Below are 25,005 nucleotides of genomic sequence, written 5' to 3'. Positions count from 1 at the left end.
TCAATAGTATTTTGCAAGGCTGTTGATAAAATTCTGACTAAATAAAATGTACCAGTCTATAAATGTCACTGGAACAAAGACTTCAACATGAAATTATTTAATTACAACCTAAAACACTAATTAAAAATTTAAATATCAAATTTAATTAATCTAAGTAGGTCATTTTTTTGGTCTGGGCTTTTATTAAATGATGTCCTCAATTAAAATAAAAGTACACCTTGCGATCTATTTGTTCATCTTTACATATGCTTCTCTTCTACATGCCTCCAGGTGGAAATACTGAATTTTAACAGGCAGAAAAATTTGATTTATCCCAATATCCACTGTCCAATGCCTTTCATTCTAAAGACTATTCTATGCCCCCCCACCCCCAATCTGTCTCCCAATCTTTTAGGCCACGAAAACAGACGTGTAAGTGGAAAGCTCCTGGAAAAAAAAACTGCCCATCTGAGTAAAAACCAAAAAAAAAGAGGGAGCGTCAAGCCCCTCCAGAAAATCTAAAGAGAAGCATCAGATGCTGAGTGACACATACTGATGTGGCCAGTCAAAGATGCAATTTTCATGTGAAACTCTCTCAAATGGATCGAGGGGTGGGGGGGGTGGGGGGGGGGGGGGGGGGGGGGGGGCTAGGGGTGAGGTGACACAAGTTGACAGGAGGAGAGAGAGGGAGAAATTGAGGGGTGAGAGAGGGTAGGATAGAGGGAAAGAGAGCAGAAATGAGACCTCAGGAAAATAAACAGGGTGTTGGGTTTCAAAGGCATTCCATTGTTCAAGCCAATTATCAGTGGAAAATAATAACAACAGATGGATCCAGAGCGGCCAACTTGTGCCGGAGCACCGTGGCGCTGGAGAACAGATGATGAAACGTGAGAGTGCTGCTGGAGGGGCAGGAGGGGCAGAAGGGGCAGGGAGGGTGGGGAGGTGTTGCTGCTCTACACACACACACACACACACACACACACACACACACACACACACACACACACACACACACACACACACACGCACACACGCACACACACACACACACAGTTCCTCACACCAGATGTGAACTTCTACAAGGACATCTTAATATGTGCACTCTCGCCACCACTTGTGCCACACAACATCAGCCTTCCAAGCGATAGTTTAGTCAACACCACGTGTTCAAAGGGGGCATCTAAAGTCAGATGATACATATGGCCCCCGTGTTGCTATGTGATAAATTCAAATCTGTGCATTCCTTTTGTGCTCAACAAAGCGGGGTCATCTGATGGTGAACACATGGTTGTTACTGTAAGTGAAGTGCTGTAACAACACTAAAACATGTTATGCACACACTGAACATCTATCTCTTTTTTTTTTGGCCCTGAATTTTCCTTCATTCAAATTAGCACATATCCCAGATGACTTGTTGTGATGTTGCTATTTGATGTGTTGCCTTATGTTCACAGGAAGGACAGAAAGCTGCACCAGTGCAGCGAAGGCAGACCTCATTGACTCTGGCTTCATTCACAGATCCCTCATATCAGCCATGGACTGACAGGCAGTGGAGGGGGGGCTGCAACCTTAAAACAAAACCAATTCTCTGTGTGACTTGTCAAGGGTGGGAGATGTCTGCAGATAGCAGTACAAAAGATCTGCCCTTCCTTTCCACAAGAAAAGAGAAGTTTTCGTTTCATTAACTCCAGACTAAAGCGTAATTATCTCCCTACAGACCTTAATCACCAACAGAAGGATAATAGAACAAAAAGCAGTTTCTTCTTCAGTCATTAAAGTTTTTTTTTTATGTTGTTGTTCTTTTTTCTTTCCTCTGCACTTTAGACAAGTCCATCAAACAATGCAAAAGATTAATGGGGGCTGGATTAAAGTCTCATTTTCAAAAATTGTTAGTGAGAGATGGTTAAAAGATTTGGGCCAATTTGCTTGAATGTATCATCTTTGGCCCTTTTTAATCAGGCAGTTTGACCTGTTGACCAGCAGAGGCTTTGGGTGACCAACTGGAAGGAAGCACAACTTTGTATCAGTAAATGATTTGATTAAAAGTGCAAAAATGAAATATAATCAGGCTGAAGACCAAAACACCTCTTTAGAATTGTATATAATCTAAATGACTAATACTGCTTGAAGGTGCTTGTGATATTATACCCTGAATGAAAAATCCCTGGAGGATTGTATAGAAGGATTTCTACAGCAGGGAAAAAAAAAATTTAAAAAAGCGAATGGAAAACTTTGCCTAGATTTAATTAGCTCATGAGAAATAATTGCTATTAGCAAATCCCGTCAAATGGGGTTGAGGCATTTTGCTGAAAAAAAAAAAGTCATATTTTTGGATGATGAGGAGACAAAGGGTTTTCAAACAGGAACTGGCGGGCCATCAGCCGTTTAGTGCACTGACACTGGGGTCGAGTTAATTAGACTATTGTCATTTTAATCAGGACAGCGCGGCGGCCATCACTTCCTGAAAGAGCCAGTGGACTTTAAACAGCTGAGGGATTTTTGTGTACGTGTGTGCGTGTGTGTGAACGCAAGCGCATGTACTGTATGTGTGTGTTGGGCCCGAGGTGTCATCCGGCTATGGGTTACAGGGTATGGTCTGGTTCCCTCACATGCTTAGAACATTAATGAGCTGGAGACACACCAAGGAAACAAAGGAGCCTGAAGGATCACCAGGGGAAACTACTCGCCTCTACTCTACTCATGTCTCAGTTCATTTGAAAATAATTTAAATATCAAATATTTGAAATAATTTGCTTCTCCCTGGCTATCAGATTTTGAATAGGGAGTCTTTCATGTCTTCGTTATTATGTTCTTCACTGGCATTAGCATTTAAAACATAATTAATGTAACCATATTTTCGAGGTGCTTACCATTATGTTAGAATAATGGTTTATTTTTGTCTGATTTCCATATTTTATAAATACAATGGGAAGATCGTAATAACAAAACCAAAGAATGGCAAATGATAGATCAAATCTTTGCTGAATATCATTAATCTAAAGAGAGTTTTAATCAAAACTGACAAAAGACTAGATTTAACCTGCTCAGGGCTCGCATGATGAAATTCACTTTGTGCCACACCTTGTGAAAAACAGATAAAGAATGGCAAAGCCAGCACCGGTCTTATTTGAGTTTAGCCACCAGGCTTCAGAGCAAAAGTTGGGGGTGGGGGGGTGTAGCCGACTAAGTCGAGCTGTCAGTGGAGCGCTGCCAATCAGCGAAGGTGATAAGAGGACCAGCTTAATATTAACAACAAAACATCTTTGTGACTTTTCCTCTGCCCATAGTTCAGGTCATTTGTGGACAAGGTCACAAAGGTAACCTGGTGAACTATCCCCTGTGACACTCCCGCGAGCCCCGGGGCAGGGATGGCCAATGACATCAGCCAAGCTTCAAAGTACAAAACAGACTCTTGCAATATTTCATATTCACCAACCTCAAGGGAAGCTGCATTAAAAGAGGCTGGAGCGGCCATAGCACATTTGACTCTGTGTCACCACTACTATGTCTGTTTATGATTATATTAATGGTTCTGTAAGCTCATCGTTTTTAACATAAGTCATAAATATTTCACAGGGAGTTAATATTAATCTGATCAGAAATTATCTTCCTTCAATAATTCAAAATTCACATTAATAATTCAATAAAAAGAATGTTCTGCATAGTTGAGAGGGGAAAAATGGAGATATTCAATAACTAGAAAAGTCGCAACACAGCCCCAACTTAGCTAAACACAGTATAGTAGCAACAAAATGTAAAATGCCACAAGCAACTTCAAGTGCAATGCAGCTTATTGGTAAGAAAAGCAAACAAGCGCTGTGTAGAAATTAAGGTAACCTGCTTGCTTCGGCTTAACCTGAGTTGTAATTCAGATTAAATGGACTGACTAACCTGGGACCAGAGGTTGCTGTATCCATTTGTGTACATTCAGAGATAAAGAAGACATGCAGACAGTGAAGTCTCTGTGCCATTAGACGCCCCGCATCATCCAAGTTCCTTCATAAGAGATTTGCAGGGATTAGATGGTGAAATAAAGGCCTAATCTTTATTTGAGAGGGAAGCCAATCTCTGGCTCACTAGTCAACCCCCTTGTGGTAGGCGCCTCTTTCACAACTCACTTTCACTGTTACACACCTCAGGCTTATTTAAAACCACATTTAGGCTGGATACTGTAGCCTCTATGAGGTCACAATCTAATTATCATAGGAAAATGACGAAAAAAAGCACAATTTTAAAAAGATGAACAGTGCGCAGAAAGACAGAGCTAGACAGACTTATTCCACAAATGGCATCTAGTGTCTTACCTGGATGTAAGTGCATTTTGAGAGCCAGTTCCTTTGGTCATTTTCCTTTTTTTGACTGGCCTAAGCTATGCCTGATTAAAAATCTAACCAATTTCCATGTGCAGTTCAATGACACATGGAAAGAGATATTTCATGGAGATGTATAGTCGAGACTGATAAACTATTAATCACACTGCCGGACAATGACACCAGCTAAATTTAAACGCAAAGTGAAAAGGCGTCAAGTAACAGCCTGTTTTATTCCTTAAATTATTCATTACAGAGAGCTGTTATTGGACAGCAAATAGAATTAAAGCTCACAGATTCCACTTAATTACAGCGCACGCTGATGGTGGCTACAGATGTCACTGTTTGGACTGGCGATCCTTCACTATGTTTAACCCTGTCAGACGGTGACCAGGGCCAGCTCCTGTCCTGCTGTCTTTCTTCCTCTCACCATCCCTCCGTATCTGTGTGCTTAATGTTTGACCTACAGAATCACTGCCAGGATAATAAAGAAGGTGACAGTGAAAAGAAGAACTGAGGCACGGCTTATTATTTAATGTAAGGTATATTTTTAATGTACGAGACATATGATAATAAAATATCCAAAAGGATCACAAGTGAAATCTGTTGCTGACGACTTTTTTCTTCCCAACCAGTAAATTAGATATTGCCACATACAGTATGTTGTCTGATATGCACTGATTTGAAACCCTTTTTTTTTTTTTTTTTTTTTTTTAATTTAAGTTCGAGAATGAAAAGCAGAAAAAGATTTGCGGGATCATTTAGAAATGGTGTGATCATATAGTCTGTCCCGCAGGGCAGCTTTGACTCTTCTCAGTACTGTCTGCAGCACATGCAGCAGAGCTGCATGTGCTGCAGACAGTCGTGCAAAGTCAAGATTATCAGTACATGCAACACTGCTGCCCGTACACTAACCCTGCTGTTTATCTGCGGTTGAAGTTTTTTTTCTTTTTTGTCAAACTAAGCCACTGTTCCTGATGGAAATATGCAGTAAAAGACTGCTCGTCTGTTGCTATGTGATATCTGATCCTCATGGCAAACATGTTACAGGTGCTACAATAACGAAATACATTCACTTCCTTAAACAAGCATCTTCTCCAGCAAGAAATACAGTAGTTGATCCTTTACTTTAAATTAATGAATAAGAACAAGAAAATATACTATGACACAGTTCTGCGGCGCTAAAGCTTTCTATTTTTACAGAAGTAGGTCTCCGGTGCTAGGGGTTAGGCAACTGGACAAATACATCTGCGATCAAAGAGTGGCTGACTTCATTTAGTGGTCTGCCTTTTGTGAATTCAATTTGTGAAATAATTAACTTGCAAGCCAAGAGAGCAAAGATAATTTTAACATTTAACCCAACCCTCCATTGTCCGGTACCTTTACAATAGTGGCCAAATTCTGAGCATCTTGAACTTAAACCTCACTTTATTTGTGTAAAATAAGAAGCTGCAATTAGTGAAACATTTTTCAAAAAACATGTACACCTGAAAGTATAGAAATAACTGCATCGGCATGTGGAGAAAAAAATGTTTTCCCTACAACCGCAATAAGTGAAAGATATACAAAATACACATTAACTGTTAAATTGAGCTAACACAGGAATTCACACAGTTATCAAATGTCATTTTCCTATGGACCTGCACACAAAGGCTTTGTTTGTGTCCTCCACATCCGCTCAGTGTTTCTCCCTCACTATCTTTCTCTCTCTCTCTTCCTTGTATTACCCCCACCTCACAGCAGCAAACAGAGTTGTATGCAAATACTAAAAGCCATAATGCATCATATTGTTTGGTGTTAACATTTGAATATTTAAATGGTGCGTTTTAGATCTAGATATTCCCATTACAATTTCCATATACTGTACATGCTGAATGCAGACAGTTAAGTTTGACCACATGGCAGCTTGAATATTTTTCATCTTTTCCACACAATATTGGTTTGACACACCATCATTTTCATTATTATGTTCTTGCTGTATATATACTTAGTAATGCAAGTTATCTATGTTTAATAAATGTCTACAGTATGTGGCCTGTGTCACAGCCACAGAGCTGGATGTATGAATCACCCACGTACATGCCACTTAACCAAATTGGCAAAACTGATAAGCCATATTTACATAGCAGTGTTGCTGAGCGTGATTACTATCAGTAAAACTTCCCCCCACGCTTTAATGGAAAGTTGGGCTATAACTTAGTGCGGGTTACAGCTGCCCCTGGGAAAATAGCTCAATTACACCCATGGATATAAACACTCGTGTGGCAGTCGAAGTGGTAAACAGATGTGGGGTGACAGTCTGTTGTATGTGCTCAGTCAAGCAGCTGTTGCTGCACCTTCATTCATTCATTCACTTGTTCTGATGATAGATTCCCATTTCTCTCCCCATGGCTCAAAGTGAAGCTGCGCTGTTTGCTTGTGGGGCAGCGGCACAAGGCAGATTAAGCTTCTGAGGATGTCATTAATGCGTTGCTTGTGTGAAGCTGCACTTTTACTGCTGCTGTCAAACACAAGAATCAGTCTGCATGGAGTGGACACGTGTCGCCATAAAGGCCTTTCTGTTATTAGCAGAACCAAACCCACACCATGTTACTAACGTCTTTCCAAACAGACAAGAGAACGTATGAGCATTCAGAATGATGTCATATGATGTTATTTTGTCTTGGCACACTGCGTTTGTGCTCATACAGTGTATTGAAAAGGACATCCCCTTTGGCTGTTGTCTCATTGGGAGCCTACCTGTCACACGGCTGATATGACGCTCTTTGAATGCAATGTGTACGTGTGATCAGAGCTGCAGTGAGCACCCCAGATGACAAAGTGACTAGGAGTGCCAAAGCAGCCTACAAACAGGCCTGTCCTCTTCTAGACAGGAAGCTGGGAGCAGCAGAGGCGCTGCCTTGTCTCATCTGCCAGCAGTGCTCGCTGCCTCCCCGCCTCATCACAGAATCCATGTCTGATGGTGTGCACAACTCCATGCTGGATGGCTGTTTTGATTTCAGCCTGTGTGACACATCTGTTGCTTGTCACGTTGTGTTGTGCCTGTCTTGCGAGCCGAGTGTGACCGGGGCAAATGTGCTTCTCATCTCTCTGTTCGTGTTTACAAACAGGACTAGTGCTTACAAACAGACCAGCATGGTATGTGTTGTGCAAAAGGTCAGAACGCCTTATGAGACACTAGCTGCACCTGTGCAGCTGTAGCTACAAGCCATCAATCCTCATAACCTGCTGTAAATGTGTAGGTTGTCGAATGTGAGTGCTCTGCATAAAAAGATGCATTATCTTCTAATAAAACCTGTATGAAATTTTAAGTAAAAGCCCCAAGTAATTGCAGTGTTGATTGTATATAATACACAGTAAAAGGAAAAAGCTATGGATCTCGGTCACTTTCTCATCCTTTAAGAATTCCCAATCATTGTACACTGCCTACTGAAAATCAATTACTTCCCTCCCACGCCTAATTGAGAAAATTTGCTGTAAATCAAAGCTGCATCAAGGGGGCATTCTTCACATTCCGCTCTTTATGGGCTTTCAAAGTACTCTGCAAGAGCACCTCACAAAACTACCAAAATCAAGGCTATTCTACGCAAGACTTCCACTGTCAGCTTAAAAACATGAGCGATGACTATGGTTAATTGGATCCATCCAATCCATCCATCTATGAAGCACAGATGCTTTATCAGCGAAAATCAAATGACATTGTTTTAATCGGTAAGGCAGGCACAGCACTAAAGAACCAGAAAGGTATTTATTAATGAGATGCTACAGTAGCTTAGAAGGGGTGCATTCACAATTGTTTCATTTATATGTCCTTGTCTTCCCAATTAATATTCCAAAGTGCTTTGTAATTACTAGTTTGGGATTCATTTCCATGCTAAGTGCTGCTTTGGCCATAAATTGTAGTGGAAAAAGTTCTGATAGTGATATTTTGTTCACTTACTTGAAAACTTTTCTTAAATTTATTTCTGACCACTTTGAAAAAGAATAACAGAATAAAATAAAAATTAGTAGAATTATTTCATTCAAACCAAAACTACAAAATAACTGAGAATTCAGGTTTTGTTAACACGAACCATCTCCTTGAGCATCAAACCCCAGCCTGTTATGTAAATCCAATCCCTCTTAAGAGGGTGGGGAAAAATTTGAGATGGCTCATTTACATTGTCAAATGACACAACACTCATACTTTCCATTTACTATCAAGCTGTTTTGCAGACACACTAACCTGGAAATGATCAGCCTGAGTACTTCCTCGCCGCTAAGTTAATGTAACAACGCTGCTGTAAAACAAACTGAACGGTATACAGCGTGATCGAACACCGTGACAACCATTTCGACCGGCCTCGTCAGACCACAAGACAACACATAGCAGCGCTGGCACGGCAGGGAGGCACAACGCTGCTACGGGGCGCTAATATATTCAAAGAGGGATCATTTACTTAAGGCTTGCATCCAAGGATCAGTCTGGCCTTCATTAGCCTCAATCTGACACGGATGTGAACAACATGTTGCCTTGCCACATGAGCACTGCCCCTCCTCCCTCTGAACCCCAAACACTTGAATCTCTTCCCTTCTCTGAGACCTGCACAGCAAATTCCTCTGGAAATATCACAGGTTGTTAGCATTCCAGAGAGAATTTTACATGGGTGTACACTCAGGCCTTAATTAGAGACTCTATTTGATCATTCAGCAGCTGGGCTTTATTAAAAATATGGGTTCACCTCGCCTTACAGTCACCCCCGGCTCAGTGTGAAACAGCTCACAGAGGCAGAAGAGTCTACGAGGGGTGAAAATGAATCCTTATATGGGAAATCTACACGCCACAAAGCACTATTTACACCTGATTTAGAACAACACTGAAAATCAGTCATCTCACATTTACCACTGCGAACATGGTTTTCTTCTCTATCTTTTTTTAATTTGAAGAGCTGAATAATGAGATCTCCAACAATTCTTAATTTCAAAGCTTTTTCCATAAACCCACATGTTGTTTACAGAGTTCCACTGAAAGCCTCAACCCTAAATGTCAGCACAGAACCTGAGCTACATCGACCTGAAAAGAACCAAAGAGATGTAAACTATATCTGACCAAGGTCGACAGGGACTATAAAACAAACACTGGGTTTAAGGTGAAGTCTTCCCTGCGTGAAGGTTAGCCATGTTTTGTGTTTACACTACACTGCAGGCTTTGAAATTGTTTTGCAGTGTGGAGTCTGCCCGGGGTCATTGTTTGTTTTTGACGTGTTTATACACCACACAAGGAGTAATGACTTCTAGGATAGTCTGGGGATGCAGACATGAGCCAGCACACTATCTGCAATTTTCTTTACTTTTCAGGTTCACAGTTAACTCTGAACACCGACACCACTCACTAACCTGGCCCCTCGCATATGTTTAAGCATTCAAAGTCATGTCAACATGCAACTGCATCACGAAAGGAGGAAATCGGTTACTATGCAAAACCTTTCTTATCATCCTGTGGCATTCAAACTCACAACTATTTCCATATAATGCCCTTCTTTGAGAAGACATAAGGAAAAACGGATCCAAAAGTAGGTAAATGACTAGTGTTTCCTAACCAAATGCTGGCATCTGTTGATGGTTCTCTAAAGTACTTACTTTAATCTGTGGCTCCACAGGATGTCACCACTGGAGTGTCCTGGCTGGATCGGCAAGCAATCGATCGAAGAGGAGGAGAGAAGAAGAAGAAGAGAGGAGGCAGTAAAGGAAAGTTAGGGGGTGGGGGTGGTAGAATGGAAAAAAAAGAGAAACAGTGGAAATTACTTCAAATGTGAAGGTGACAAAAGCAAGAACATACTAGTTTTCCACAATCAGCTTATTCAATAATAACCATGCTGTCACAACATGCCACCACATGCACCTCTCAGTTAAACGTGAGAAACAGCGAAACTGAAAGGTCACAAAAAAGGTCACTTTCAAATTAATATTCTTGTAAGGCAGAAAATGGGTTTAAATAGGTTTCCCAGAGCCCCCGTTTACATATCAGTGAATACATACTTAGCTTCTCAAACAAGAACTCCCATGATTAAACAAATAATGACAAATCCCAACAACTGTAACTGAGTCTAAATTAATTTGAGCATTGCTCTAATTGTATTTAAGCACTCTTCCTCCCTAACCTTGATTTTTTTTAATTACTGCCTTCTCGAGATTGAATCCCCACAGTGTTGGTGGCAAAATAAAAATAGAGCATGTTATACAGAACACTGTAAATGTTTTTATTCAGTATAAATAAAGCTCTGCTACAGTGAGTTCTGAGAACACTCATGCTTTCTGAAATAGCTTGTTCGCCTTTTTCAAATTGCCACACATTAGCACTCAGCTGAGCTCTGTCATTCAGTTCTGCTGCCCCGTGCCCCTTCGCCTTAACTCTTTCCCTCCGTTTGCAAACACACAGGGAAGAAACGGCGAAATGTGTTTCCTGAAAGGGAGGAGAGGTGGAAAAAGCCCATCCTGCCCCAAGAATCACCGCCGCCCCACCAGAGCTGCCGCCACTGGCCTTTCTGCAGAGGCAGCAAAAGTTCCCCAAGAGGGGAGCGTCTGCCAACTCAAACAGGGCTCATTCTCCTCTCTGTGGGCCTTCAGCCGCCCATGTGGGCCTGTGCTGGGCTTCCTGAGGGCTCGATGCAGCTGGAGGACTTTGAATAAAGGTAACAGCAATGTCACAGCTACTGTAAACTTGCGAGGCTGCTCCTGTCAGCAGGACATTCCCAATCAAAGCAGAAACAACCCCACCTAAAACACAACACATTGTTTTTTTCCACTGGCCTCAAGTCCAAACTTCCCACGAATCACAAAGAGAGCACACAGGCGAGAGGGCAACCACTGTTCCCTGATCTTGCCAAACAAAATGCCAAGAGACCAGGAATGACATTCAGCTGTGAGGTTTAAAAATACGAGCAATTTGAAAATGATTAGTCTTATTTTCTTGTTGAGCGCCTGACACAGGAGAGGAAACCAGAACAATCAGCCCAACTGCCTTTTTTTTCTGCTGAATTTAGAAACACTAATTAGTTTTGCTCTCGTAAAGCCAACCTGAAAACGACCAATTAGAAAGTGAAAATGAGACGCGCAGAGAAACAAGAGCTTGTCATTTGCACTGTTTAAGTCCCATATGCACAACTTTGCTGTGATGACTTTCACACAAACTCAGAATGATTGGCATGCCACCTACTAAACTTGATGTCACATACACACACCAGTCAAACAGCCTTTTGCCTACTATTACAGATCTGTATGACCGCATGATATCCAAGTCGGGCAGCTCAGGCATGCAGATGTCTGAAGCACCGGTCCGGGAGAGGATACAGCCCACCAGGCTGACCACAGCACCAGCCGGTTACAGCTACAGACGAACCAGAGCCAAACTGTTCCCCCTCACAGGTGCCTCTTTTCTGAGTTTCCTCTTTGAGGGGGTACTGAAATAATACATTTGTATGTACTGTTTCACTGTATCAGTTGAAGCATGTATCTTTAAATACTTCTATTTCAGACACACCTGAAAAATATTTCACCTGCTGACTGGTGTTGGTTCACGTTTAGCCAGTCATTAGAAGTGAATGTAAAAGGTGAAAATTATCTGCAGGAATTTCAGCGCTATTCCCCAGGCAAACAGTGGCGAGCGTTTCATCACTGTCGGACTGAAGACGGATGAGCTGTCAGTGCCTTCCCCTGTCCAGAATCCAGCTCCTGGGCTGGGAAGTGGCTAAAAAAGGCCGGGGCAAAGCTTTCCAGGACTGCTCCTTTTACTGGGAGTAATTCTCAGATGCCAGATTGCTGCCAACGTCCTTGCAGCCAATGGCAGAGAGGCCAGTAAGTTCACATTAACTGCAGAGTGTAACTGCACTGAACATCTGCTCATGAATGAGAGCGCTGCCCACTAACTCAGCTAGTTGAAGCCCACTGATGAAAAATTCAACGTTCTCCTCGTTGGCACGCTTGTTTTGCACTATTCTCCTGAGCCCCTAGAATTATATTAAGAGAATTTCAGCACGGCCTGGTGTATCTGAGAGAACAGCTGGTGCTGAAAAGGGATCTGCTGCTCGGCGAGAGCTCTGGGACTTCACACGGGATCTGCCTTCTCCTACACCATTTGTCCTTGAAGAAAAAAAAACTCAGTGTTAAGCACCCAGGTAATAATAAGAAAGCAGAGGCTACATTTAGCTGATTACACCACCCATGTGAGCTACAGTGGACAGAGCATAACCACTGAAGACATGAATCGATATTGAGTGGAAAAGGAACACAGAAGAGCATTTGTGACATTAAGCAGCCCCCCACCCCCACCCCAGGAGACCTATTCGGTGCACCTCTCCTTTGTTTGGCTTATTTAGCTCATTAGATTGTTAAATAGGAAGAATCTGCCCCCAACCCCACAATATGGAATCACTAATCAGAAACAGAAGCAATCTGTTAAAGGAACAACTACATCAAAGACTTTGGAAAGTATAAAGGCAGGCCCACAGTCCCGACCTTCAATTGCTGCAATTATGTGCCCCATAAGTTTCTCAAATAATTCTCGCCATTTCAGTACCTCACAGCCAACTATTTTTAATCAATTAGTAACTATAACAAAGGATCCAAGTTGAATTTCAGTGAAATAACAGCCATCAGCAAACAATTAAATTTCTCTTTTCCCTAAAAAAAATCATATTAATTCAACTTAATTTCCCATCCATATTTTGCCCCTGAAAAAAATTTACAGTGACATGAACTGATAAAATCTTGAAGTCGTGAAGATGATGAAACAGTTTCTCCATTTAAAAATGTTAAGTTTAAGGAAGTGATGACTGCTAGCAAACACTAAGAATAAAAGATTACCAAACTCTGTAATTTCACTTCTGTCTTTCTGGAAATACAGTTAGTATATTTCTATATGTCAGCAAAGAACATGAGCTGAGAGACTGAAACCATCTTTCTTACTGTTGACTTCATTCTAATCTCAGATTTACAGTTTCTGACTTTTCTTAAACCAACCTCCGCACCAAAATCAGGCTATTTTCATGCATCTCTGTCTTCATCTGTATTTCTGTGCTTCGTATATAGAAGGAAGCAGGAATGAGCTTAATTCGTGTCTTTAACACAACGCACTGAATAATATGTTAATCATGGCAATGGCCCAAAAGGGGATCTGTGAATATGATATTGCCACTGAAAACTGAGAGGATGTCTGGCGAGAAGCTCATTTAGCTGGTGACAAATGACAGCACTTTGTCTTCCTGACAAGATCCCTCCTTCATCAAATGTCCAACTTCACATGGAAATAGGAAATCACACATTATCACACTGACAAACAATTACAACCATGTCATTAGCAGCAACCCTGGGCCTGGAACCATTAACAAAATACAATGTTGCACACCACGCTAACCATCAGAAGGAACACAGGATGTAGATGAAAATCACTGATAAATCAATCATGACACAAACAACCTGATGCTTATAGTTTGGGAGCTCTAAACGGAGGGAAGGAGGGGTGATTACAGTTACGTGTGCCAGCTAAATAAATCACAAAAAAAAAACAAAAACAAAGCAATCAAAAGTTCTGAATAAAGATTTATGTCTTTGTTGATGACAGAACTGTGCTTGCCTTATATTAAAAGTCAACACTTTTAAGGAGCTTCACTGTACGTGCTTTAATCAGATATGGAGCATTAGTATCTTTTTTAATACATCTCCCAGTGTCAGCCAGCAAATGAAAAAAGCTAGCCTCTGTAAATATGACTGCTTACTTCTAACACAAACATTGTTGACACCTAATGTAATTTCAGCGGGACATCCAACTGAAAGCACACCAGGGTAATATAATGCTCTTAATGAGAATTCCTTCCAGCTTGAGACCTTGGTGAGATAGCCATAATGCATGGCTTCTCTTTTTAATAAAATAATTGTTACAGTTATTAAAGATGAATCTCATCACAGTCGAGGTGACAAAATAATTCATTACCAAAACCAAGGCTTTAAATAGCTGCAAATTATGAAGCCCTACCCCCAACCCTGGGAAAATGCACTTCTAGATGAATGGCTTCGTTATTTCATATAAATATTAGATATACAGCATGCTGCCCTTGAAAGGAAAGAATTATTGCAACTGTCCATTAAAAAGTTTGCATACACACAATGCACCATGGGTATTTCATCAATAATTATTTAAAAAAAAACAAAACATAAAAATAAAGAGTTTTCCAAACCTGTAGCAGCTACAAAAACCCTTATTCTCTTATTTGTGATCAACCAGTGCATTTATTTTTCTATAAATTTATTCTATCATAAGTTATTCACTCTAACAGTTAAGCAGAATGACTGAGCTATAATGTATTTTTATATATAAAAATGTCAAATGAAGACACAAATATAGTTGAATCTAGGTTACCAAAATAATAGGTACATGTGTCCTTAAACGTTACATAGAAGCATTTGCTTAAAAGCGCACACACCCACATCTACACACACACACACACACACACACACACACACACACACACACACACACACACACACACACACACACACACACACACAAGTGTGTTTTGCTATCTTTGTGGGGAATTTCCATTGACTTCCATTCATTTCTACAGCCTAAACCTTACCTTTACCCTTTTCCTAACCCTAACCATCACATACCTAACCCTAACCCTAACCTAAACTCAATTCATACCTTAGCCCTAACTCTGACCCCTGACCCAAAAACAGGGTTTCCCCTTGTGGGGACAAGGCTCCAGTCCCCACAAGGAGCAATTGGTCCCCACAACGTAGTATATGTCAGGAAAATTGTCCCCACAAGGTATTATAAACATACGCACACACACGCACGCACGCGCACACACACACACACACACACACACACACACACTGATCTGCTACTGCCTACATGATGTTGTTCAAATTCCAGTTTGGCTTCTTCTGGAACCTCCTATGTTCTTCCTTATAGCACCTCCATGTGTGAAGCAGAGAGGGCGTTGGAACACATTTGTATTAACTCCTACCAATCAGTCCCACCCCCACCCCTTCCTGTTCACAGCTCACTTCTAGTTTTATTTATGTATTCAAAACAGATAATTTACAGTGATGGCATGGAAACTTCCCAGCATGCCTTTTAACCTGTCGTTTTTCACTCTCTCTGCAGCAGGATGTCCAGAGGAAATGCTTTATTAAGATCCTGCCGACATGAAGAGCTGCTGTGACTTACTGGTGCATTACTGTCTAAAAGGCAAAGTTATTTAGACCAATAAAAGGCTAATATATTGTTGGAGTGGAATTACACAGAAGTTATCTCTGCCTTAATAACATCACCGCAACCCCTGATGTTGTTTAGATCAATAAAGCCCATTAAAGTACAGACCTCAAGCGCAGATAAGGCTGCACTGCCACAGCAAAATACAGCTTGCTAGCATCTGAGAGAGCAGAGGTCTTTCTCTGGCACACAAAAAAGTGGTCAAAATGAGAAAAAAACACTTCAACTTAATACCATAAAAACCTTAAATCTAATGAAGTTCATTGTCTGCCTCATGGAGCCTCCTGGCCTGCACATAAACAAGTAGGATAATGCTAATGGATTTCAGATATTGGTCAGACAAAGTAACGAAAAGCCAGAAGATGTCAAAGAAAAGGTGAAACGGTGGTACATCCCTCAGCTTCATCTCTGTACTCAGTTTCCTATTAGGAAGAGGTGGGCTTTAAACAGTTCTCTTATTTCAACACTTCCAAAAAAGTCCTTCAATAAACTCCTTCTTGACCTTCAACTTGGCCCTCTACCGCTGCTTCATAAAGGGGCAAATTTTCCTTGTTTTCCAGTTGGTGCTGCTGATTAGTCCTAATATTCTTTGCACTGATGAAGTCATTGTAAAGTCTGATTAAAAGCTAGGATGAATTTCACACACACGCATGACAAGGGAAAAAAGAGCACACAGAAGTAAAGAACAGCTTAAAAACACGTCTAATTGTGTCATCGAAGCGGCTCATTTTAACAGTGACCACCAGGTGATGCACTAAATCATCTGAGATGCTGCTGTCCATCAGGCCTGAAGACAGATGACCACAGTCTGAGCACTTCCTTGAGGCTCCACCCCAAGCAAAGATGACAACACAGAAAGGAAAAAAGAGTGTGTGTGTGTGTGTGTGTGTGTGTGTGTGTGTGTGTGTGTGTGTGTGTGTGTGTGTGTGTGTGTGTGTTTTTATGTGTACGTGCATGCGTGCGTGCATGTGTGTGTGTGCGCGCGTTTGTGTGTGCGCACACACGCTTTTGGGAGTGCAGACAGCATTCACGTGCACTTGTAAATTGCAGCACACAGAGATACCACAGGAAACCACAGGAAACGCTATCTCTATAAGCACGCGAAATAACAAACAAGATTTTTTTTCTTTCTTTTAAATACAAAATGTCCCCTATGGCTCATACACTGTGAATAGGAAGTTTACAGACAGCGTGTACTCAGGTGGGGGGAACTACGCTGAAGACATAAACAATGTTAAAAAAAAAAAAAAGACAATAGCAGCAGTATTTTGTAAAGAGCTTCTGGTGCTTCTCACAGACTCACCTCAGTGTGCATCTAAGAAGACCACTGTGGACAAATACTGTGATTTCAGTGCTGAATAATGGTACTAAAACTCCCCCCAAAATGTTTGCATCACCTCTCTTTTATTTGTCTTATTCTCAAACACTCTGGTTCATCTTCTAACAGCTGTAGTCGCTGTAGCACATCACTGGCAATTTCACGTGCATGTTTCATGTGTATTTTTACACATTATTCCAGTACAATAAATCATGGTGAATTTTAATCAGGGCCTGTAATGCCTTTACTTATTTTCTATCAAATGTATACTGATACAGTGGTGAATGTCCATGGCCAAGTTTTAGAGTAATGGGGTCAAATAATTAAGTAATTCCTGCAAGCCACTGCTTTGAATGCTCAGTTTCAGAAAGCTTCTATCTGCTCTTGGATTTGTACGATGTCGGTGAGAGCCTTAATATGATCATCTCAGGGTAACCAATCAGAACAACATTTGCTTAAAGGAAGTAAGAATGCACGGAGGATAACCTGATGGACTCCAACAAGGCCCAATATATGATGAACAAGGAATATTTTAAACTGTGACTCATGCAAAAGCTACTTTAGCATGAGTCACATGCTAAAGTAGCTTATTTTCTTGTTGAAAATAAGCTACTTTATTTTCAACAAGAAACACTGAAATGAGGTCTAAGAAGTTTAAGACGTTTTAAGAAGTTGCAACTTCCTTCAGTTTGATGGCCTATAAGGGCTTCCACCACACTCTGCAGATTTAAGAAACAGACACAGATTATCAGTGTGCTTGCAGGCCTAAATGGCACATAAAAAATATTGAATTTTAACTCAAAATCAAGCTTGGAATTGGTAGTATGAAAAAAAAAAAAAAACACACCAAGAGATCTTTAGGAGGTCCAAAAAAAGTAAGACCTTTAAAAGGCTTGAAATGTAAGTAATTTAATTTAAATCATTTCAGGTTTTTTACAGGCCCTGCCGAGAGCTGTGGCACAGAGACAGGACAGAACATTCGTCACAGAGAGGATTGTGAATAATAACTCCAAAAATGTATCAGCTATATGACAATGTGATATTACCGAAGAATAAATACACTGCAGACAAAAAAAAGGGAGAGAAGAAAGATGAGGAGGGAAGAGGACATACAAGAGAGAGCAAATCCTCTACCAGCAAGTGAAAGCATAAATAAAGTGTGGCACATCTTTTACCTTCTTCAATTATCTGCCTTTTGACATGCAAGCTGAGCACAGTGTAATTAACATCTCAGGAGATAATGGGGTCGCTACTCACTGATCAATCTCACACATATATTATCTGCCTTTTACCAATCCAAGCGCCTGTTATTCTAGGAAGGAAATATTCCAGAGCTGATTTTTTTCCCCCCCTATTTGGGTGGGGGCATTTAATAAAACTCTTGTAATGGGCCTAATGACTCATCCAATTGGGCTCATCTTCCAAAACATCAATTAGTCTAAGACCCAACTATACACAGCATTGTATGTAGCAGTAAATAGAAAATCAAAACCAATTCAAGGAAGAGGTAACCACGCTGTCATCATCAATTACATCCACTGCCAAAGGGCAGAAAAGAATGAATAAGAAGAGTGGAGATACTCTAAGACCGTTCCCTCTGTACGCATAGCAGTAACAGGTGTTGTTGCTGGATCTGCTGACCTAATAAAGCATTTAACAATACAATCTGTAATCTATTTGACCTTCACGTTGTTGACTAAATTCACTTGCTTTTTTATTAAGAAGGAATGTTTGGATTGTGACTGGAAATGAGAATTGAATTATATTGTTATTACACATTAACACATCCTTTTTACACCTCTATATACAGATATTACAGAAGCACAGACTGTCCCAGACTTTCAGTTGCCATGTATTTACAGTGCCTTGCGAAAGTATTCAGCCCCCTTGAACTTTTCAACCTTTTGCCACATTTCAGGCTTCAAACATAAAGATATAAAATTTTAATTTTTTGTGAAGAATCAACAACAAGTGGGACACAATCGTGAAGTGGAATGAAATTTATTGGATGTGTCAAACTTTTTTAACAAATAAAAAACTGAAAAGTGGGGCGTGCAATATTATTCGGTCCCTTTACTTTCAGTGCAGCAAACTCACTCCAGAAGCTCAGTCCCAATTGACTGATGATGATAAATAGAATACACCTGTGTATAATCAAGTCTCCATATAACTGCACCTGCTCTGTGATAGTCTCAGGGTTCTGTTCAAAGCGCAGAGAGCATCATGAAGACCAAGGAACACACCAGGATGGTCCGAGATACTGTTGTGGAGAAGTTCAAAGCCGGATTTGGATACGAAAAGATTTCCCAAGCTTTAAACATCTCAAGGAGCACTGTGCAAGCAATCATATTGAAATGGAAGGAGTATCAGACCACTGCAAATCTACCAAGACCCGGCCGTCCCTCTAAACTTTCATCTCAAACAAGGAGAAGACTGATCAGAGATGCAGCCAAGAGGCCCATGATCACTCTGGATGAACTGCAGAGATCTACAGCTGAGGTGGGAGAGTCTGTCCATAGGACAACAATCAGTCGTACACTGCACAAATCTGGCCTTTATGGAAGAGTGGCAAGAAGAAAGCCATTTCTCAAAGATATCCATAAAAAGTCTCGTTTAAAGTTTGCCACAAGCCACCAAGAGACACACCAAACATGTGGAAGAAGGTGCTCTGGTCAGATGGAACCAAAATCGAACTGTCTGGCCACAATGCAAAATGATATGTTTGGCATAAAAGCAACACAGCTCATCACCCTGAACACACCATCCCCACTGTCAAACATAGTGGTGGCAGCATCATGGTTTGGGCCTGCTTTTCGTCAGCAGGGACAGAGAAGGTGGTCAAAATTGATGGGAAGATGGATGGGGCCAAATACAGGACCATTCTGGAAGAAAACCTGTTGGAGTCTGCAAGAGACCTGAGACTGGGACGGAGATTTATCTTCCAAAAAGACAATGATCCAAAACATAAAGCCAAATCTACAATGGAATGGTTCACAAATAAACGTATCCAGGTGTTGGAATGGCCAAGTCAAAGTCCAGACCTGAGTCCAATTGAGAATCTGTGGAAAGAGCTGAAGACTGCTGTTCACAAACGCTCTCCATCCAACCTCACTGAGCTCGAGCTGTTTTGCAAGGAAGAATGGGCAAGAATTTCAGTCTCTTGATGTGCAAAACTGATAGAGACATACCCCAAGGGACTTGCAGCTGTAATTGCAGCAAAAGGTGGCGCTACAAAGTATTAACGCAAGGGGGCCGAATAATATTGCACGCCCCACTTTTCAGTTTTTTATTTGTTAAAAAAGTTTGACACATCCAATAAATTTCATTCCACTTCACGATTGTGTCCCACTTGTTGTTGATTCTTCACAAAAAATTAAAATTTTATATCTTTATGTTTGAAGCCTGAAATGTGGCAAAAGGTTGAAAAGCTAATTTTGGGTCAAGTCACTTGTGTTATAATAAAAAGAATGCATGCATAAAATAAATCTTTACATGAATTAAATTTTATGAATTCACATTAAAGTGTACCTGCTCATTTTTAACTGCATATTTTTTGTCACTACTCTAGTAGTGACTGTACCTCTGTACAGTTCAAAATAATCCTCATTACCCCGAAGTTCATCCACTGTCATAAAATAGCAGGTGGGTGGAGCTTCGGTGCTCATAGCCACAGCTGTGCGTGCTTTGTTGGATGACAATATTAAAAATATCCCCTCTACCTGACATCATACAGAGTCAGGAATTAAAAAAAAAAACTTTCTGAAACCAAGCTTTGCCTGTGCTTTGGGCTCAGAAGGATTACTCGTACATACACTTACTTCATTTTGTGAAACTAATATAGCAAACACGTGACACACACAAGCTACTAGATATTCAGTTGCATAACATTTAAAAAGTTATTTTTTGTCAACGATGCTCTGTCAATTAAAATAAATCCTCAAATTTCTGAAAATCACTGACATATATGGGAACTTGTTATCTTACATTACTCATCTGCCCTCCCACCGACAATGTCTACTTTTCATGGTTATTCTAAATGTATCTTTCCCCCTCGTCTGCCGCACTGTGGTTCTCCCTTAGGTTATTTGCCAGATGCCTTTGAAGAAACCTCAAATCAGTACTGAAATTTGTGTTGCTGTATATGTGACTCACCTCCACATGCTGTCAATAGCTAGCTTCACAGATCTGAAAATTTGTCCCACGACAGAAAAGACTAGCACACAGCTAACTAGCAGGGATAAAGGAAGCATGGAGGGCACTTATTAACGTGTAGTACATTTGACTTCTGAAAGCACCGATGGAAGCAATGATTCAATACATCAACGGGGAGAAGCAACACTTCCTCTTTAAGAGACTGAGCTGGCAAACGTGTGTAGCAACTGTGTCCCTGTAATGACAACTGCTGCTTAAATTGCATCACCCACAGATGTGTTAATCATTCCTTAGATATTGGACAGCGGCGGTAAACCTCAAGACTGAGAATAATACTTGCTTTTACTTTCTAATCCTACTTAGAAATTTTCTGTCATTTCCATACTGCTCTTTGACTATACAAGCAAAGCCAGCAACTAAAAGTTGACTCAGTGTAGTTCAACCAAACATTCTTGTTGGTTTCGACACTTTTTTGTTACAAACTCAGTCTGGATAACTCCACCAGACTGACTGCCAATTTTACTTGTCAAAAAGATCATTAAAATTGTCTTTGAAGGTCAAAAAAAAAGAGGTCAAAAAGCTGTAAGACTTGTCCAAAGAAGTGAATTTAAGACAATGGCTACTGTTGCTGCAGGGAGTGTTATAAGCTGTACCTTAAGTATATTATTAACTCAACGCTGCCCGGACACGTGGGGGCTGTTTTACAATTTAGGCTTTAACAGATGTGGATTTTATGTGGCAGGTTCTCCAGAGTTTAGATGCCGCTGTCCACACAGATGAGGCCGTAAGGCAGGTCATAAAACCTGCCTTTGAAACTTCGGACGGATTAATGCCGACATGACAGCTAGTGAGTAGAGATGAGAATGGCTCACCTTTTCAGTACACTCACATGCTCACCATCTGATACCTTACCAAATGAAAGCCAGAGATAGAAGGGGATGAAAAAGTAAAAAGTTGAGTCTGCTACAGGTTCACTTTTATTTGACTAATAGTTTCAATGTATTTCCTCTTGAGTGGTATGAAAGGATGTTGCATACACTTGCATGTTTAAAATGAGCAGTTTACTATAATGTGAATAGTGTATTATAGGGTAACAACAATGGTAATTGTACTGTAACCAGTGTACAGTGTAATTATTGGGATTTACCCCACCCCCACCCCCACCCCCCCCACCCCACTCTACTCTACAACGTGGAATTCCTGGAAGGGTACCTGACACACTCGTCTGAACTTTCTTAAAACACACACACTTTAAAACATAAGCTTTTCTCACATGCTCTGGTGTATTCACATTTTCTACTAAGATTATGTAACACCTAAAGAAAATCTCTGTCACACAATGCAATCTTAGTGCTTCACACACTTTTTTTTTTTCAGTGACCCATGTTGACTTTGGTACCACCTCCTGGGTTAGGCAGGAAGGCATGCTGAGTGAGCTCTCTGCTGGCTGGATCCAGACCCAGCCTCTTACACAATACAGGCTGCCTCACTTGCAGCAGGCCAACCCCTCCTCTCCAATAACCCACTTCCCATTCTTGATCAAACCTGGGGATTGTAGTGTAAGGGTGGAGATGAGAAAGATGGGAGGAGGTGTGTGTCTGTGTGTGTGGTGGTGGTGGAGAAGGGGGTGCACATCCTGCGTGAAACCGCATCCTGAACAAGCATCGCTGCATCTCACTGTAAATAAATACTCTCTCCTCCGCGTAGCTTCCGTCAACTGTCACCGCCTTGGCTCCCAATCACCTTCAAGTCCAAACAGGAAAGTGCAGGGAGGCGAGGGAGATGGCAGATATGAGCTTTAATTTGCTTCTCACTGCACTTTAGCCCGGGTGCACACTACTTCCTATACTCCTGCTCTGACCAGCTGCCCCGGCTTCGTTCCAGACCCTGAGTCCTTCCTGTCACCTTTCATTACAGCATTATTCAGGAGGAGGCTCCCTGTGTAGTTGGGAAATCACCATTTGGTGGTACCCCCCCCCCACGCGCCTCATTTATGTTGCATTGTGCAAGACATTCAAAGCCACGCGCAACATCCTCAGAGGAGCGCTGCTGCCTTGTTACCTGCTAATCCCCTGTGCATTATAACAGGAGATGCAACTGAACAACAGAGCATGACGAAGGTAACAACTGAAACATGACAAGATCGCAGTCCATGAATTACTATGTATTCCGAGCCTGGTGTAGTGTGCAAATATCTATTTTTTTTGATTAAATATTAAAGAACTTCTTGTCATGATTACAAATCAACAAGAGTGTTACATAATAAAATATTTTTTGATTGTGCACACAAGCAGGAACAGAAACAGCCAATAAATGAAATCAACAACAGAAACTCACAGGATGGCGGCTCCAGTTGCTGTTCATGCCATTGCCCCAAAGGTGGTCCTATTTCAAGAGCGAGAGCATTCAGGCCCGCAATCCTCCAGCACTTCTTGCATTGTTTTATTACACTTGAATGAGCTGAGCTGAAAATTGCATGCAGCTGCTGACTGTAGCGCATCAGTGTTTGGCCTGGGCTTAGCTTTGCCCATCAGGCTTGAAAATAATCATTCAGTAACTGATCTGTCAAAATAAGACTGTATGCTACAGCTACATATTTTATGGGTGCTTTTATTTTATGAAAAATTAATGATTATCAAATCAAAATGGCCATAGTTATATATTTAGAGGACACCAAACAGAGCATTGCATGTTTAACAAAATTACATCAAAGAAATTCTTTCACTGATAAACTGCACAATAGTAGTCCACTGGAATTAAGATCAGGACATTTTCTTTGATTCTGAGCTCAAAACTGACTCTAAAACAGCAGCAGTGTTCAATACAAGCACTTTAACAGTATTGATAATGTATGCCCAAAGGATGTAATGAGAGACTGCTTCTGTCCAAAACTAGGAAAGCAATGAGCTAAGTAAAAAAAATGAAGTAAGACTAAGTTAATAAGTTGATAAGACTAAGTTGTGTGTTGTTTATGCAACACACAAGTTGTGTTGCAACAGTGAGTCCTGTTTAAAACAGTAATATTTTCCAACCAAATTGGCAGTTGAGATAGGAGCTTCATGCAAACTCTTTCATGAGAATGCTTTACAGGAGAGAAAAAAATGCAGAGAACAAGCGACAGTTATAAAGCCAAATGTTTACTGCCACTGCATGTAGTCTAGTATTTTGCATCCAATCAGAAATCAGATGATTGCGATTAGGCATGTCACAAATATATTCATCCTCCCTCTCTCTCTTCAGAATGTTGTGCGTAGCTGTTGGACTTGTGTTAAGCTGTGCCATCTTGATCAGACGGTTACAGACGCCTTCCTCTTTGCCTGGGGAGAAGACTCACTGGCCAGACACATTACTTTAAAGGGCAGCATCTCAATGAGCACGTCTCAACCTGCCCAGGGGGAGTGTTGAGTGTCTGCGAGTTTGGGTGTGTTTATGTTTTATCCTTAGGACCCCCAATTGTTGTTCATTTGCTGTGCAAAGACAAAATAAGCACATAAAGGCCAAAATGTGCTCTTCCCTGGCCTTCACCCACATCACAGCACTTTTCCGCACAAGTGGCTAACCAGAGATAATTATACAATTAAAACAATTTTCCGCATCTATCTGTCAGTCTGATCTAATTCACCATTCGAATGACACTAATGGCGTAAGCCTATTTCTCTCTCCTTCCCCGAGCAAAGCCTTTTTCTCTTTATCACAAAACACACCAAAGCCATCTGCAACAGAGGAAAACAGAGAGTGCCAACAGGAATGGCTCTCTCTGTTGTTTAGCAGGATGTTATTGAATAAAGTTAAGACCAGCAGTTTTTCATTATGATCCATAGGGCAGCAAGGAAACAGGGAGGTTTATTTGATTGTTGGTGTAAATTAACCCTTGGTTGCACAAATGAAAAGAAACAGAGTGACCCTCATATTTTCTGAGACAACACTTCCTTCAACCAGCGCTGATATTAATAATTCATCATGACAAAATACATTACCAGAGAAAGCCGAAT

At 41.0% G+C, this 25,005-nt stretch overlaps 1 protein-coding gene across 3 annotated transcripts in view; it reads right to left on the bottom strand.

Moving 5' to 3' along the window:
* The window catches only part of foxp1b (forkhead box P1b), a 147,685-nt gene that overhangs the window by 103,122 nt on the left and 19,558 nt on the right, over window positions 1–25,005 (bottom strand). For all 3 annotated transcript variants that reach the window (XM_030729435.1, XM_030729436.1, XM_030729432.1), the window contains exon 4: window positions 9,909–9,952. The gene's annotated coding sequence lies outside the window, so the exon portion shown is untranslated. The remainder of the gene's footprint in view (window positions 1–9,908; window positions 9,953–25,005) is intronic.

This window comes from Archocentrus centrarchus, chromosome 5 (genome assembly GCF_007364275.1).
Source record: "Archocentrus centrarchus isolate MPI-CPG fArcCen1 chromosome 5, fArcCen1, whole genome shotgun sequence".
Taxonomy (NCBI): Eukaryota; Metazoa; Chordata; class Actinopteri; order Cichliformes; family Cichlidae; genus Archocentrus; species Archocentrus centrarchus.
The sequence above is the reverse complement of the archived record's forward strand: the minus strand, read 5'-3'. Positions and strand labels throughout refer to the sequence as shown.